This window comes from Cucumis melo, chromosome 4 (genome assembly GCF_025177605.1).
Source record: "Cucumis melo cultivar AY chromosome 4, USDA_Cmelo_AY_1.0, whole genome shotgun sequence".
In the NCBI taxonomy this organism is placed as follows: domain Eukaryota; kingdom Viridiplantae; phylum Streptophyta; class Magnoliopsida; order Cucurbitales; family Cucurbitaceae; genus Cucumis; species Cucumis melo.
Genome location: NC_066860.1, coordinates 25,974,493 through 25,984,985, shown reverse-complemented (window position 1 = coordinate 25,984,985; position 10,493 = coordinate 25,974,493). Strand labels below are relative to the sequence as shown.

Sequence of the window (10,493 nt, the reverse complement as noted above, 5' to 3'; positions counted from 1 at the left end):
TTAATTGTTTGGGTTAGAATTGTTATTATATCTTTCCTGTAAAGGAAACAATGGCTAAGCAATTTGAAAAAAAAAAAAAAAGAACACAAAAGGAGTTTGTTTTTATACTCGTTTCAAAAAGAAAATAAAAGAAGTAAAGAAAAAAGGAAGAAATGAAAAAGAAAAAAAAAAGGAATAAAAAGAAATATAAAAGAAAGGAAGAGAAAAAGTAAGAAAGTGGGAGTTTTCAAAGGCTTTTGTTTGGATTTAAAACCCACAACGTCAAATTTTGCTCCGAGGCATTTTCATCCAATTTTAGAGAAAACTCAAGTTGGAAACTGAGAGAAAGAAGAAGTAATTTTGGAAAATTAGGTCGAAGAAGATAGGTAGAACCCAAATTGAAAGCTCATTTTTGACATGTTTAAATCACACCACAGCTTTGTTGACCCTGAAATCTAACTCAAAGTCTAATAAAATTTATGAAGCATGCTTGAGCTAAATTTGATGTTAAACTAATGAAAATTGAAGGTGAAGAAACCTTACTGTATCTATGCGCGAATCTGAGATATCTCTGATCTTTTTAGTACAAAGTGTAGAAGAGAAACTTGAAGTTCTATTTAATATGTTTGAAAAGCTTATTCAATTTTCTACCACTTTTATGAAGATCATTTGAGCCAAATATGACTGAAAATAGGTTAATTGTCAGGATGAAGGCAGAGGGTTTCTGAAATCGCAATTTTGGAATAGTTTCTATCTCGGAAAATTTCTAGGCAAATTTATTTGAAATTTGGTCTTAAGTAAGCTGAAGAGGACTTGATGTTGGGGTTGATGTCCTAAATCTCGTGGTCTTGTAGTTTGTAATTGTATATATTATACAAACTTTTTATTTATCTAATAAAATAAAGTGTTTTATTTTATTTGACATTTAGTTGCATTAATCCACAAAACCAATAAACTAATATTCAAGGTTATCTTCTGTAACATAAACATATATGTGGAGACATACAAGTGGATCATGTTTAAGTGATAACCTAAATGATCTGTAGTGAATGGATAAGGTTGGATACCTTATCTTGGTGACACTACGAATACGGCATGTTTTGTAGTTGTTACAATTGTTCTAAAGTGCTACAAATGATTTGATCCTAATCATTCATGTCGAGACATTAGAGAGAGGTTATTCTATACAAAGAGTTTGTATAAGACTGGACCATGAAATGAATAGTCTCTCTTATCAACACTGTTACTAATTGAGACTACATTTCACCAGGATGACTATAGGTGACTTAACCTGAATCCTGAGTGAGTTGTAAACTCCTGCCTATGAAGGCGATCCTTTAATTTGCATGGGTGAGAGTGACCTATGTAGTCGACTCAATATGCCTACCATTTTAGGGATTTGGCTGGATGGGGAGCTGGGAACATAGCTACACAAGAAGGAATCCACTCCTTCTCTATAGATAGAGTAAGTAGAGAAATTGCTCTCTTAAGGGCTGGTTCCATGACTTGAACAATGTGGCGCCACACCCTCTCTTGGCCTGAGAGGAGTTCAATTATAGTAGGACTATAATTATTGTTCATTAGAGGAATTAGTGGTACTTAAGGAGTTAGATATAATTACAAGGGCAAAACGGTAATTTTTGACCTAGTTGTACTTACGAGCAATTTGTGAAGAGTCATTGCACTGTTGATTGGTTATATCTAATAGACACAAAAATATATCTACAATAAGAAGAGTGCAACTATTAGTCTTTAGATGACTAATAGTTAATGAATAGAGATTAATTTAATTAAAGAGTTTAATTAATTAATCTCATTTCATTAGAGCTTCAATCTGTAGGTCCATAAGGTCCCTTTGTTAGCTTAATAAGGATAAATGAGAATCAAATTTATTTTGGTTTAATTTGAATTGTTCAAATTGATTAAAGGGAATAAATTGTATATGATACAATTAATATAATGCATTTAACACATTATAATATAAAGTTTTGATGAGTAAAGTTAATATTTGAATATGATTCAAATAATAATAATATGATGGATAAGATTCATAAATAAACTATAGGTTAAATTAATATGGATTTGATTCATATTAGCACTATAGATTATATGAGAGATTTAAACCATTGCTTATATTATATATATGATATAATATAAAGTTTATATTATATGAGATATAATATGAATTAAATTTATATTAATTTTACTTTATTGATATATATTTAATTAATAAGATAACTCCCAAGGGAGTTATTTTACGCGCAGAGAGAGTGAGGGAGTTATTTTGATAACTTCTCTCCAATCTTTCTTAAGTTGGTTGAGATATACGGTATTTGTTTTTCATTCCGCTTTACTTGGTTCTCAGTGTTCCAGAAAGAAAAAAATTCTCTCCCAAACTTTTCTCTCACCAAAATTACAGAAGCTCCACACCTCTCTGTTAGATTCTTTCCTTGAGAATAACGAGGAAGGCTTTGTGGTGTTTTTGAAAGTTTGGAAGGAGAGTTGTTTAAGGTTCTACAAAGGTTAATTTCTTTAACTTTTTTCTTTCTCCATAGAAGCATGTTTAGGTTTGAGTTTTGTTTTTTCTTTGAATTGTTATTTTTGGGTTTTACAAATTGAATTTTATTTGCACGACATTCATACGCTTTCGCTTTGGGAATTTCATTCCTTCCCTTGAAAATGAAAATATTTGTATAAAATACACTTATTTTGGTTAAGAAATGAATGAGATATGACTTTTAGGTCTTGGATCTAAAAATTAGGTCTTGGATCTAAAAATTTTTGGTAAAATTGTGGAAGTTTGATTTTTGTTCTTTTAAGTTGGATTTATATATGACATCTTTTGTACGACATATTTTTTATGTCATAATATATATGTCATAAAAGGATTAGAAAAGCTAGGGTTCTGATTCCGGTTATGGTTAATTTGGCAAGTCAAGAAGAAATAAGTTAGGTCTACAATTATGACATACAAAACATATTTTGTATGTCATTGTATTTTTAATTATTTCAAGAAATAAAAAAAGAAGTAATAGCACGCTTCTACTAAAATTCAATTCCCTCCCTATTAGATGTAGAATACTAATAGAGGTGATAAAATTTACTGTATCAGTTTTTGTCAGTAATTTTTCTAGATTTATTAAAATTTGTCTTTTAAAATCAAATGATGAAGTACGTAATATGTTTTTGAAATATAAAGTAAAAGTAAAAAATCAATTAGATCAAAAGATAGGTTAATATAGGGGTGAATGTAGTGATAAAATGGTTGTACTGAATTCCCCCAAGACAAAATGGTGTGGTTAAATGTAAGAATCGAACACTTAAAGCTAATGTTAGATGTTATGCTTTTAAGCTTTGGGTTATCTAATAATATGTAGGAGAAACTTGTACTTTCTGATTGTTTCATTCAGCTCCCTACACAAGAGTTTACTAAAATTTTGTTGTATATTCAGGTGGAGTGCAAATAACTTAGTGTAGTAGGAGCAGATCTTCATTACGGACAGAGTTTATCGACGTTTTGATCTCCATTTTGTTCCTTATTTCTAACATTTTTGTTGGCTTAATTATAAAATGCCCATGCCTCTAGAACAATTTTGAATAGCTGACAGGGTACTAAAAGCACTACTTCCACAACTCCAATGGCAGCGGTGGATTTTGCTACTACTGTCTTTGCTGTTGTATATATTTTGTTGTATTAGATAGAATCACTGCAAAGTAAAACCAAAATTAAAGAAATTAAAAATTTTAGGTTACATTTCTTTTTGGAAAATTATTGAAAATTGGTGGGAACATTTATAACTTATTCTATCAAATTGACAGATACAAATAGAATCTAAAATTATAAAACTAGCAATTGTCCATCTGTATTTATCATTGATAAAACGTAAAAGTGTAATATTTTGATTCATTTGGTTGTATTTGAAAATATTTTTTCTTTTTTTAAAAAAATTCCAAGGGAGAGATTGAAGGCAAGCAATGGAGAAGCAAGGGAACCAAAGGGGTAGGAAAGAGAATCTAGGTAAAATAAATTCAATTATTTAAGGTTTTCATTTTTACATTTATCCGACTTAAAACGTTTAACTTTTACTTTTGAAGTCTTAGACATTTAATTGCAATTACCACCATACATCAGGATAATATTTGTAATTTGCAAAAACTATTTTTATCAATACCACTATAGTTTTAATTCAAATGTTTTACGAAAAAACTATAATTACTAACAAACCATCTCACATTTTTATACTAGTAGATTAAACTAAACCATCGACAATTTAAAATTTTAGTACAGTTTTCTTGTACCAAGGGAGCAAATAATAGTGTGATCATTTTAGCTATATAGCCAACCAACATGTAAAAAGAAATGAAATAATTGTGTAAGAAAGGGGAAATTGCAAAAAATGAGACAAGATATCAGGAATTTTTTGGATTACTTTTTTAAAAGAAGAGTTTTAAGACAAATTTGATGTGAAATATCTTAACTACCCTCATAAAAAACCCTAATTTCATGCTTTTGATTCTTTCCCTCTCCACTATTTTTTCCTTGGTAAACAAATGGCTTGAACGTTTCCCCTCCCCACTTCTATGCGATGTTCTTTCCCTCATTCTTCCTCCCCACTTCTATGAGATCTCCTTCTCCTACCCATTTCTTGCCCCTATTTTTCCCCTCCCCACTTCTATGCTATCTTCGCACCATCTCTCTTGTTTTGCCACACAACATCTTTGAACGCAAAAGGTGAAGGAAATTCGATAGAGACAGTAGAATATGGCAAGGGAGTTCAAACAACGTGGCAAGACGACTTTCATTTGGTTATTGAACTTTTTAGTAGGTGATAAAATGATATTTTCACACACAATTGACATAAGCAAACGGTTATTGTTCTGTTTAATTTAAATTTTAGACCAAATTGCATTTGAACCCCTAGAAAGAGATCATCCGTACAAAAAAATCCCTAAAACGCCTAACTTCTCACAATTTGATGATATGGCACAAACATCATATGATTTTTGTACCATTATAAAATTTTCAGCCATTTTTAAGTTTTTATTCAACACATGAACCTATTTATAACTAACTTCAATAAATCATCCAAGAAAATCATTTGAAATATTTTTACTAATTTAAAGCACCGAAATAAGTTCTAAAATTTCACTAAACAAAAAGGTGTTGAAGGGTCTTCCAAAACGAAAAAGTAAAACATCCTAGAAGTGGCTACTATAACTGCAGAATAGCCACAGAATACGAAACCAATACACTTATACATATAAAATGACTATCATTACTGCAAGATACACATAACAATTCAAACAAGAGATCCTATAAATCACCAACATGCATACAAATTTATCGATTACTTAGTCAAGCTCCAACTCATGCATTTATTCTATGGACTAGAAAGAGGTTGGTGAATCATTAAAATAAAAATCTCTTCCTATAATTTTTAAGAGGATTAAGAACAACCTACAGTCAACATCCATTACCACTATCAAACCTAAGAAACAGGGACACTTTAGTTTGGCTAGCGTGTCCAAGTTTAACACGAGTCAAACACTTGAGCACTTCGACACTTGTGGACACCTATCAAACACTTAATGCATTAAACATGCACCGAACACTCGTTTTAGTAGACCCCAACCAAAGGTGATATTGGAAATGAATTCAAGGACCTCTTCACGTAATTTTTTTTAAGAACAATTAGAACAATGAAGTGATACATAAACACCTGCAAAGAGTGACGACCCTAACTCCAAACAAAAGCTATGCAAAGGTAATAATAATAATAATAATAATAATAATAATAATAATAATAATAAAAAGTATCTCATTATCCTCCATAAAGTTGATGGGAAATCAACTATAATAAATAAGTTGACTCCTAGTCGAATATGATAAATCTAAAATAATATAAAATTGAGCTTGCAATTCATACCTATTAATGTGCTAAGTATAAGTTGAAATTCGCTTCAACATATTTCAGATGCACATCTACCAATAAGTTGAAAGGCAATAGAAAAAAAACACAAGTCAATATTATCACACGAGCACAAATCAATAACAAGAACCAAATGAACAACGATTTGAGAAATACCAGTTCCAAACTAACCCTATTTCCCCCATGGAATAAGCACAATCACCTAGTTAAATTCATCAATGCATCTATCTAAAACAAAACAGCACTTCCAAACTAACACTTGGACACCACTTCCAAACTAACACTCATTTCAAGCACAATCACTCGGTTGCTCACAAAAATGCTTCATCGGTGCATCCTCTAAAAATTTTGACAGCTACAACATTTCAGAGTTCAACCTAAATTTGAGCGCCTTTATCTCTTAAACTTAATTATGAATCAGTGTTGATCGATCGTATCTTGCTTTTTTATTACCCCTCAACAGATTCAATAGTTTTTCTGTTTTATCAAGGATTGTCTCTTTGTTTCCATGTATTAAATCTTATGTTATAAAGACGGTTCGTTTGGCCCTTTTAATCATGCTCGTTATCTTGTTTATTTTGGATAGATGAGTGGGCTAAGAGGGTGATACTCCCAATTAGATTTATTTACAGCAGAAGGAAAAGTTAGTTATACCAGCTGGAGTTTGTTACATTATTTTGTTTTATTAGTTGTAATAACAGTCACATGTGAGTTAGTTAGAGGCTGGCAAGATTAGTATAAATACTAATAGAATTCAGGAGGAAGGATATGAGAATTTTGTAAGAAGATTTACTGTAATTTCTTGAAAGAGAGAAAGGCAGAAGAGAGAAAGGAATTGAGTCCACTCAATTCCAGAATGTACCCCTTATCAGAATCTAAATAGAAGAGGAAATTCATACCAAAAGGTGGTGTTCCACCAAATTGGTATCAGAGCGGTGAATCTTGGGAAGGAAATCAACAATGGAGCAAACGCAAATTGAAGAAAAACTGGAAGCCTTTGAACAAGAAGTGATTGGGATGAAGAAAGAATTAAGCAAAATTGCGGCAATTGAAGAAAATATGAGATCCTTAACAAAGAACCTGCAGTTGTTAAGAATTCAAGCCGAAAAAAATCAACAATTGTTGTTACAATGCATTGAAACCATGGTGAAAGAAAAATCGATAGTGAGTGAAAGAATCACAATGAATCTACCAATGATGAAGAGTATAGTTGAAGGAGGAAGTACACCTATGGAAAGAATCGAGACCGAAGAACAAAGGAAGGAAATCCAAACTGAAGAGAAGGTGGGCGAAGAACAAACAAAGAAGATAGGAATTGAAGAAGATATAAGTGATCGACACAAATTCAAGAAGGTAGAGTTACAGAGGTTTAGCGGCAAGAAGTTCGATTCATTTATTTTTTAGATCAAACGGAATTTCCAAAAATATGAACCGATCGATTATGAGAGAGTAAACGTTGTTGTAATCAGATTCGATGGAACCACATTAGATTGGTCTCGGTCGAAGGATGAACACGATGCATTCAAGGTTTGGTTGAGATTAAAACAGAGGTTGTTACTTCCTTTCATACCAAAAGGTGGTGTTCCACCAGAGGGTGTCAACCTAGTCGATATGCCCGAGTGTGCCTACTAATCCTTAGGTTTTTTTGCTCAATGTATAACTCTCTTGTACTATTATGAGCTTTAATCTCGTTTTTATGTAATAAAAGAAATCACTCAGTTTGTTTTCCTTTGGTCCAGATATTAAACAAAAGAAATCACTCAGATTACTTGATGAGCATTTCTAGAATTTAATATCCACAATCAAAAGCCATAAACTAATTCAAGATTATCTCAAAAACAAACTATCTTGCTTAGAATAAATATTTATAGAAAAAAGCATGAAAAAATGTAGCAAGATTATCTCAAAAACAAACTATCTTGCTTTTCTTTTTCTATTCCACAACACCTATAACTAGCTCCTAGCTAGCCAGGTTCCAATGTAATAGTTCAGATTGAACAACTTACCCATAACTATAAATTTTAATGCTCATGTTGAATCAGTCATACCTGCACAAATAAAACTCTTGTATAAGAATGAATATAACCTCCAGTTCAAACAACTTTAATCTACAAAATACATTTCAATCATTTTGAAAATTACCTGAATCATATTTTTTCTCTAAGGCCTAGCTTTACCTAAATGTAATTGACATCAAATGTTTTTTTTAAATAAAAAAAGGAGTTCCCTCACATTCGTCTCATTTAATTATATATTTCACTAAAGATCAAACTTCACAAGGTTCCTGGTCCTTTCTAACCTAAATATCCCAAACAATCGCACATACTCTAACACAGCACAAAAAGAAGGCCTTTCTCAAATGAAGGAGAAACTCCTTGATCATCGCACAGACACATATCTACCCAACAAATCTAAAATCAAAGTCCTGCAGGAAGAAGCTCCATGAAATCCTCGAATACCAGTAGTCCAAAAGGAAATGACCCACATCCTCCTTTGCCTTCGGACAAAGAATACAGCAAAAGGACAGAAAAGCGAAGTTCTTCTCCTAATAAGCCTATCAATAGTTTTCACACAACCAAACAAGACTAGACAAATGAACAACTTGACTTTCTTAGGAATCTTAATCCTCCAAATCACATCGAACACACTGCCCAATGGGGGAGGCAATTTAATAACAATTTGAAGAAAGATTTACAAGGAAACCCTTCACTAGGATTCATACTCCAAATGCGAACACCCCTCCTCCCCACCCGACAAGTGCACACTTCTAATAAAGAAAGAAGGGAGATAATCTCTATGGTTTCCTATTGGACAAATGACGACGGAACACAAAGGAGAAAGGCACGGAGTTCTCAAACCAAACTAAGAAACGGAAGACGAGGCAGTTTCTCAATGAAGATAAGTGATAGAGATGAGGAAAGATGGAAGAAGAAGCACTATCCCCCAGCCAAAAAAATCCTTACCATCAATGGCTAAAGTACCTATACATACCTGGAAACTAACACCCAATACTGAGTTGAATGGGAAGCTCCATTTTAAGAATTTGTTAAACGCTCACATTTTAGTATTCCAAAAAATGAAGGAAGAGGAAATGAACCATCTTCCGCAGATAAATGAATGAATTAAGGGAATTGTAGTGTCTGAATTGCAAGACTTTAGAGCAACAACTTTCAAATAATCAAATGGTTCAACCTACTTGAGCAACAACAACAGATTAACACAACTTTTTAATCGGTTGGTGCAAAGTTGACATAAATAATAATGACATAAATGACTAGTATTATTATAAATTTTTCAACGTAAGAAAAACAGCATAATATAACTTAGTCAAAATAAAACACCAAAACACCCTTAGACTAAAAAGTGTATATATATAAAGAAACCTCTAATTAAACAATAAAAAGCACCAGATTTTACGTAATTTAACCTCTCAGTAGAAGCTCCATACCCAAGATTCTAACACCACCATGAAGTAAACCTCAATTGAATTGCCGATTTTAAACATGAAATCAATAATGAGAATTAAATCTTAATGTTTTTATGCAACTTTAAGTTATATAGTGTAAAGAAACAAGATTGAGCTTTGCTTAGTTATGTAAAGGTAAAAGAAAATAACTTAAGAGTTTATATTAAAAAAAAAACTACTATTTAACTTAAGAGCTTTGCTTAGGAAGGCTCAATAGTAGAAACTGAAGTAAACATTGATCAAATACGGTACAATTTGGCAAATAGAAAAAAAGTACATGTGTAGAGATTACCTATTATAACTGTAGCACCTACTCCATATCGTAGTCACTGCACACTCACCCTAACAGCAGGCAACACAGCTCAACAAACACCAACAGTTAGCAGAATTTTAGCTTTACAGCAAAATATGAAAACTATCAATGAAACCTAGTAAGATATGCGATAACATAGGCAATTAGGTCCTCATTTGTGTTCTGGTTCAACCATTAATACAAACATGAGATCAAACTTGTGTGTCATATAATGTGAACATTGCCAACAAGAACATCAACCTCATTGTTTTAATTAAGAAGCTTCTAAATAAGGCGAAGACAAGTAATATGCGGGATCAACAGCAGTAGCAAGTTAACCTAAAATGGAGCAAACCAGAAACAGTAGCGCAAATGACATGGAGAAAGGAATTCACAATTTCGAACTCAAAATTATTCAATATAGTTCTCCATGCCCAACCCATTGAAATAACCATATTTGCTATAAATGCATGAAAATCATATTTGTTGTAGTGACTGTAGACAAAATTAGTCTACCTATTTCCCAAAAGGAATACTAGAAATATTACCCCACTTGAGTAGCACTCAAGTACAGATAGACAAAAAGGTAGTACAGCTAGAAATTAATGTAAGATATGAACACTAAAATTCTTCTCATGTATCATGATTCTGAAAAAAATCCGGTATTGTTAATTTAAGATGGGGACTCAGCAATACTCAATTGCACGAGTATGGTGGCAAACTATCTGTCAATGCACTAAATAATTATCTCCAATTCAATTAAGAAAAGTCTACTGTGCACCAGTCGATCGTTGTTTTTTGCGCCCCATATGCCGACTCTTACGAA

At 32.2% G+C, this 10,493-nt stretch overlaps 1 long non-coding RNA gene across 3 annotated transcripts in view; it reads right to left on the bottom strand.

The window, feature by feature from the left end:
• Positions 1-3,353: 3,353 nt before the first annotated feature.
• Positions 3,354-10,493, bottom strand: part of LOC107992158 (uncharacterized) — a 7,756-nt gene continuing 616 nt past the window's right edge. The window contains exons 1-4 of one of the 3 annotated variants that reach the window (XR_007820272.1): positions 9,668-10,493; positions 7,916-7,957; positions 5,907-5,962; positions 3,354-3,686 (exon numbers count right to left, since the gene is read on the bottom strand). The exon at positions 9,668-10,493 is cut by the window's right edge and continues 612 nt beyond it. This is a non-coding gene — a long non-coding RNA (uncharacterized LOC107992158). Of the gene's footprint in view, positions 3,687-5,906; positions 5,963-7,736; positions 7,958-9,667 lie in introns of those variants that run through there. The other 2 variants (XR_007820270.1, XR_007820271.1) reach the window with 2 other exon arrangements.